The following is a 6,218-nucleotide window of genomic DNA, read 5'->3' on the forward strand; positions in this document are numbered from 1 at the left end:
ACTACTAAAAAATATGAAGCAAGTATAATTGGTAACCCAAGAAAGGAGAAAAGTGGAATAATATAAAATGCTCAGTTAAAACTGCAGAAAGCAGAAATGTAAGTCAAAAAGAAGAAAACACCAAGATCAACAAACAGAAAATAGTAAAAAAAAAAAAAAAAAAGATTTTAATCCAATTCCATCAAGTCACTCCATCAATCCAATTCCATTAATGTCAGTGGTTTGAAGACACTAAGTAGAGACTGTCAGAATAGATCAAAATTATATATTGCCTACAAAACACTAAATGTAAAGACATGGATCAGAATAAGGAATAGGGTTGGGGATTTGGCTCAATGGCTTAAGTGCCTACCTGGCAGGTGTGAGGTTGTGAGTTCAATCCCCAGTACCAATCCCCCCCAAAAAAGAATAAGGAATGGAGAGAGATATACCATGTTAAAACTAATCAAAAGAGAACAGGAGTTATAGGGATAAAGAGTGGCTTTCCATAATGATGAAGGGGTCAATTCTCCAAGGAGACACAAGGTCGCTTTAATGCATCTGTGCCTAGCAGTGGATTGTCAAAATACATGAGCCAAAAACTGACAGAACTGCAAGAGGGAAAACCCTAATATTACATTTGTAGACTTTAACATCCCTCGATCCAAAATGAACAGATCCTGCAAACAGAAAATAAGATCATAATTGTAAGGACACCATCAATCAACTGCATAGAAATAACGTCTATGGAATGCTTTATGAAAAACAGTATAATATCTGTTCTTCAGCCACATGGAACATTCACTGTGAACCACAAAACATACTTGAACAATTTAAGAGAACAGAAATGATATAATGCCTGTTCTCAGACCACAATAGAATTAAACTACACAGCAGTGACAAAAAAAAAAAAAAAAAGCTAGAAAATCCCCAAATACTTGGGGTATAATTTTTTTTTAATAGAAAAGCTTATACATCCATTTTCACATCTGGACGAATACATCCAAACAGTGGTAGTCCCTAAGGGTTTGGGTTACAGTGGAACTCTCCTGTCTTCATATTTAAAAATATTTTATGAATTATGATAATAAAGATATTCCCAATTGGGCGAGTGAGGTGGTGTAATAATGTAATACATGTCAGAAATGTTTGTGTGAAATTTTTTGGTAAGTTTTATAATAGAAAAAATAAGAATGATTTTCAGGATGAACTTGTAATGGAACAAATTTGGGAAAATAATGAAATTTAACTCAGGTGTGGTGGCTCATGCCTGTCATTCCACCACTCAGGAGGCTGACGCAGTTAGATTGCCACAAGTTATAGACCAGTTTCAGCTACAGTGAGTTCAAGGCCATGAAGGCCAGCCTGAACTATATTGAAAGATCCTGTTTCAAAAACCAAAACCAGGGGCCAAGGATTTAGCTCAGTGGTGTGCCTGCCCCGACAAGTGTGAGGTTGTGAGTTCTGGAAATACTTCTGTGTCTTTGGTTGAGTTGTCCTGGCTGTCTCAATGCCCTGAGTTGATTTAAAACATTTACCTTTCATTGCTCGTTTTGACTTTGTGGAAGAGCCAGAAGGTGCACAATGCCAAACCAGTGAATAAGTGGATGGGAACACTGTAGTGTTTTAACACAATGTTAATGGTTGGGACTCAGCAGGAGCAGTAGCTGTATTTTTTTATCACACTTCATAAAGACACTCATGAAAGAGCACTTCTAGAACCACTTCAGAAAGTGGCAGGAATGGTAAGACAGGGTGTTCCCAGTGAAGGGAAGTATTTTGAGGGGGACGAATATCTTTTTTTTTTTTTTTTGGTGCTGGAGATGGAACTTATGACCTCGCGTTTGCCAAGCAGGCATTTATGCTAAACCCCTGGCCCTGAATTTTTTTTTCTTGGGTACTGGGAATCAAACTCATGAGCTCATGCTTGCCAGGCAAGCACTTAAGCTGCTGAGCTAAATCCCTGATGGGACTAATGTCTTTTACTGTAATACATTTTAAAAATATAAACATTTAGGGGCTGGAAAGTTAGCTCAGCAGCATAAGTGCCTGCCTTGCAAGCACACAGTTGTGAGTTTGATCCCTGGTACCTATATAGAAAAAAAAATTATATATATATATGTCACTATATATATATATATATATATATATATATGTTATTTGTCTTTTTCGTTTTTATCGGTACCATGGATCGAACTCACGACTGCTTGCAAGGCAGGTGCTTATGCCGCTGAGCTAAATCCCCAGCCCCGTCACTATATATTTTGATCACATCTTACGCATAAAAGTGCATAGGAATTGTTCAGAGAGCTGTGATCATGTTGTACTCACTTTTTGCATCTTACTCTTGCAAATGATTCCTGGTGGAAACTGCTGACTTTCTGGTTCCTATAGGTGCTGCCTGTTATCTCTTCAAGAACCTGTTTTGATTTCTACTTCAATCTCTAATTCAGAGCTCCCCAGGGGCAGGGGAGAGTTGGGTGGGGCTCTCTTCTGTTTCAGGGCAGCAGGAGTGGCTGGCGTGGTGTGGCAGGGGTTCGGAGCTGCTGGTGGGGTCCAAAGGCAGAGGAATAACAGTTCCAGGACAGCTTATCCCAGAGGAGCTCATTTGACAGAGAATTAATAGAGAGCTTAGGTTCAGCAAGTTCAACAGCGGGAAATGATCACCGTGAGAATGTGGCTTGTTAGTTCCCTGAGCAGAGGATGCTGGAGGTGCCTGGGGGAAGGGGAACAAGGAAGGGTAGTGCAGGGCCAGGCAGGGTGGTATTGAGCTCTGTTCTCAGCACAGCAGGGCCGGCCTCAGTGTGTGCAGGACACTGCACGATTGGGAAACCTAGCTCTGAGGATGCTGGTGCTTTGTTCTGGTTGTTGAACAATCAGCAAGGGCTCTGGCTGCTGCTCTGGCCTCTGGGCCACCCATTGCATCACCTGGAGCTGCTCGGTGGCAGCACTAGTGCCGGGAAGGGATGGTCTGTGTGTGATGTGCAGAGACTGGAAACCAGGTGCTAGCTAGGCAGTCAAAGTGATGCACATGTGGCACCCATTCCCCCATCCCCAGAGCCATCCCCCGGGAGACCTGGCCACCTGGCTGCAGCCCTGCCGGCCACTGGCTAAACCGCTGGAGTCAGCTTGCTGCAGACAAACTAGAGTCGGGACTAACTCCCCTCCCTTCTCCTGCAGCCCCGTTGGACTCACCTGCCTCTCTCAGCACCTAGTCTGCCCTGAGCAGCCAGCTGGACTTGAGATGCAGGGACCAGAGCAGTACGAACTCCTCTTCAGGAAGGTGGGGGGTTTGTGCTGTGAGGCGCACATCCCAAGGAGCAGTTTGCCCAAGAGGGACAGTCTGTTCTGGACAGCAACGCGACAGGGTCAGAGAATCATAGAAGATGTGGCTCACACAGGGCTGCTGTGACCTGTTTTATTTTGTATTTTTTGTTTGTGGTACTCAGGATTGGACCCAGGGCCTTTGCACTGAGTTTCATTTGTAGCCCTTACTCTTTATTTTGAGACTGAGTCTTGCTTCACTAAGTTGCCTAGTCAGGGCTTAAACTTTCAGTTTTCCTGTCTCAGCCTCCCAGAATGCTGGGGTTATGGGTATGCACAGTTATGCACAGCTGTCTTTTTATGGAGATAGGATTTGTTTCCTCACTCAGTATGAGAGAGACAAAATGAGACAAAAACACCTGGTAGCTTCTGTAAAGACAGTTACTGCTATTAACTCCTGTGAACCAAGCTTCCCCAGAAAGCCAAGAGCTGTCTTTGTCAAGAGTCACTGCCTGACCTCTCCTGAGCAGCTCCCCTGGGACAGGCGTTCTGCCCCTGGCCACTCAGAGCTCACACAGTGCAGGTCCATTCACAAGACCACTTCCCTCACACGGGAAGCTGCCGGGGGTGGAAGCCTGGTCTCATGCACTCTACCCCTGAGCTCTGCCCCACACCCGAGTGATCTTTCCTGCATCATTTATCCTTTTTTCCCCTATGATACCCTAAAATAATCATTGTTTATTTAACCAGAGTTATAAAGTGATATCAAAAGAGTTTAAAACACTTAAGCAAACCCTGACTCTGCTAAAACTCAAGTCACTCAGGAAATCAAAGCCTAACAGCAGAAAACCCAATAAATAAACTTTTTTCTTCTCAGTCAACATTTGGTAAATAAACTCTTTTTGCATTGGCATATTGTAATCAGAGGTTGCATGGAGAACAATTACATACAGAATATATAATTTACAGTATTATTTATAATGGTCACCCAACGAGTCAAATACAAAAAAGTTGCAGGAAATCTGTCCATAACACTGAAGACCTAGAGAATCCAGCCAAGGGTCTGGATCCCATAACAAAAACTTGCATTAGTTCAGCCAAAAACCTAGAGCACATGACAGTGACTCATGCATATCTGTCCCATGGATCTGCACTGGGAAGGCCCAAAGGTCAATGGTAGAAGCTAGAAAGTCTCCTCCAGTGGAGGGAAGGTTCTGTGCCAGGTTCTGTATTGGAGCCAAGAAGCAACACTCAAGGACCAGGGCTCCCCTGAAAAGTACCACTACCATCCTCAGTGACAATGAGATCCTTAGTTCTTCTGATGAGAATATCCAGGAAGTTACCATGACAAGCTTCTCCTGGAGACTGAACAGCACACGTTTTCCCCTCCAGAGCCAGGAAGCAATGCTCAACTTGAGGACCAGAGCTCTCCCAAAGTGAACTGCAGCCATTCTCAGTGACAAGGTCCCCTCTGATGATAACAGCCAAGTTCATATCAGGGAAGCCAGCATGACAAGCTCCTCCAGATGAAACAACAATCCCAAACAACACTACTTAGGAGCACTCACAATGCCACCTTTCTTCTCCAGGTCTCCTTTTTATGCTGGCAACTTTCCTCAGGTGGGCATTCACACTCAGCACCGTGCTGATTCAGTTCAGCTGTTACTTTAGGGTGACCACCAGTTACCAACCCACTACACGTGTTTGCGATCCATTGTGCTTACATCCGGCCGGGGGTCCCACGCACAGGCAGGCAGCATCCTTTCCCTGAGCCATTCCTGTCTGTGTCCCAACTGCCTCCCTCTTTCTCAACCTGGCTCTTAATTTGCTCTTTAATTTGTTTTTATGTTAGGTCTCTCACATTAGAGAAACCAGGCAACACTCAACCTTTGTGACTGTGATTGCATTGTCTCAGGTGTACCATGTCCCTGCGAAAGACTCCATTTTTCTGTGAGGCCACGTGGGGTGCAGCCTGCAGTGTCCCCGTCGGTGTATCTGCTGTGTATCGGTGCTCAGGCTACTGCTGTGACTTACCTGTGATAAGTCATGCTGTCGCAGACATGACTAAAGAGGCATTGTTGCAGCAGAATGACATTACCTCCTTTTTTTTTTTTTGTCTTTTTCGTTTTTACCGGTACCGGGGATCGAACTCACGACTGCCTGCTTACAAGGCAGGCGCTTATGCCGCTGAGCTAAATCTCCAGCCCCTGACATTACCTCTTATGGAAAGATACCCGGGAAAAGTGTAGCTGGACCAAATGGAATTTCTAGTTTTAGTTTTTTAAGAAATTGTTGATTTCCAAATTGGTTGTACTGGTTCCTTTCCCCCACAACCTTGCCAGCATGTGTTTGAGTCCTTGACAATGGCCATTCTTTCTGGAGTGAGGTGGAATCTCAGTGTTGTTTCAATTTGCATTTTTCAAGTATTCATTGTTCGTTTGTATTTCTTCTTCAGTGAACTGTCTATTCATTTTACTTGCCTATTTTTTTAATTTGGTCTTTTGTTTTTGCCAGTCTAATTTTTTGAACCCTTAAATATCCTAGAGATATTAATCCTCTGAGGATTAGCTTGTGAAAGTTGTTTCCCACTCTGTAGGTTGTCTCTTCACTCTGTTGGTTATTTCCTTTGCTGTGTAAAAGCATTTTCATTTAATATGTTCTCATTTGTTGATTCCTTACGCAACTGGGGTTCTATCAAGGAAGTCTTTGCCTGTGCCTATGTCTTCAAAAGTTTTCCCTATTTTATCTTCCAGCAGATTAAGTTTGTGTTCTAGCATTTAGATCTGTGGTCCATTTTAACTTAATTTCAGTGCAGGATGAGAGAGCTGGATCAGCAGTCATGCTTTTGCATGCGGTAGCCATTTTCCTCAGCATGATTAGTTAAAGAGGCCATCTTTTCTCCAGTGTATTATTGATCCCTTTGCCGAAACTCAGCAGGCTGGAGGTGCTGGAAGTTATTTCTATTCTATTGGTCC

This window comes from Cavia porcellus, unplaced genomic scaffold (genome assembly GCF_034190915.1).
Source record: "Cavia porcellus strain 051 isolate PalLab524CR breed Dunkin Hartley unplaced genomic scaffold, mCavPor4.1 scaffold_2, whole genome shotgun sequence".
In the NCBI taxonomy this organism is placed as follows: domain Eukaryota; kingdom Metazoa; phylum Chordata; class Mammalia; order Rodentia; family Caviidae; genus Cavia; species Cavia porcellus.